General features: G+C 40.6%; 1 non-coding gene across 1 annotated transcript; it reads left to right on the top strand.

Moving 5' to 3' along the window:
* The first annotated feature begins 422 nt into the window (after positions 1-422).
* LOC127089087 (small nucleolar RNA R71) lies at positions 423-529 on the top strand. The gene has a single exon (XR_007790865.1). It is a non-coding gene; the product is annotated as a small nucleolar RNA R71 (small nucleolar RNA).
* The last annotated feature ends 886 nt before the right edge of the window (positions 530-1,415 follow it).

Below are 1,415 nucleotides of genomic sequence, written 5' to 3' on the forward strand. Positions count from 1 at the left end.
TATAGGTATTCGAATATGGGTTCCCTTGGGTGTAGTTCACTTGCTCAGAGTGGGTTTCGTTTAATAGACTGCATTCTGCGGATTGGTGTCCTTTGGTTCCACATATCTCACAATCCGACGAAACTGCGGCTACAGTATTCGGGTTTATGCACATATGCTCGACTTTAAGGGCTAATGCGTCCATTTTAGCTTGCATCATGTCTATAGAGCTTAGTTCATGAACTCCTCCTTGGGCTTCCTTCTTCTCAACTGTCGCTCGTTCGACTCCCCATGATTGATGGTTTTGAGCCATATCTTCGATGAGGGCACTAGCTTCAGGATAAGGTTTGTTCATCAAAGCACCGCCTGCGGCAGCGTCGATGGTCATCTTTGTGTTGTAATGAAATCCATTATAGAAGGTTTGAATGATTAACCAATTTTCTAAACCATGATGTGGGCATGCTCGTAACAACTCTTTATATCTTTCCCAAGCTTCGAACAGCGATTCTCCTTGGTTTTGGGTAAATCTAGTTATATGGTTTCGAAGAACGGCGGTCTTACTCGGGGGAAAATATCTAGCAAGAAAAACTCTTCTAAGGTTATCCCAAGTCGTAATGGAATTGGGTGGAAGGGAATCTAACCATGATAGGGCTTTATCTCTGAGGGAAAAAGGGAATAATCTTAAACGTATTACCTCGGGAGAAGCTCCATTGGTTTTAAAAGTGTCTGCTAATTGAAGAAATATTTTTAAATGTTGGTTTGGGTTCTCAGTAGCGAGACCCACGAATTGTCTCTGTTGCACTAGTTGCAACAGGGATGGTTTAAGTTCAAAATTATTAGCTGGGATGGTTGGGTTTACTATACTAGAACTAGGTTCTTCATTAGATGGTTGAGCGAAGTCCTTAAGAGGTCTTTGGTTTTAATCTTCGGCCATAGCTCTCTTAATTCTATGAAAGAATAAACGTGCGCGAGCGTAACGTTCAGGTTCCGCCAGAGGGTATACTAAGCTTAAACTTCCGGTGTTGCGAGTTCTTCGCATTGACCGGCGGGAAATAGCCTAAGTCTAAACGATATAACAACAGGAAAATGAAATTTGACGAAATTGGTCCCCGGCAACGGCGCCAAAAACTTGATGCGTGCTTTTCGCAAGTATACGAACGCGTCAGAGTAATATAAAAGATTGTCGAATCCACAGAGACCAAGTGTCAATCTATCGTTATCTGTCGTTATGGTGTTTATCAAAGGCAATCAAAATAGGTGTTTTTGTAGTGTTCAATGAAAAGTAAAGTATTGAAATAAATTTAATTAATAAAAACAGGGTCGAATGTAATTCACGTAATCAATTAATAATCCAAGTACTTGCTAATAGAATTACTTATGGGCAGTGTTTCCTACTTTGAAAAGAACTAATTTAACAGGAACTGTCGCTTTCGCGT

The sequence above is a fragment of the Lathyrus oleraceus genome, chromosome 5, assembly GCF_024323335.1.
Source record: "Lathyrus oleraceus cultivar Zhongwan6 chromosome 5, CAAS_Psat_ZW6_1.0, whole genome shotgun sequence".
NCBI classification, from domain to species: Eukaryota; Viridiplantae; Streptophyta; class Magnoliopsida; order Fabales; family Fabaceae; genus Lathyrus; species Lathyrus oleraceus.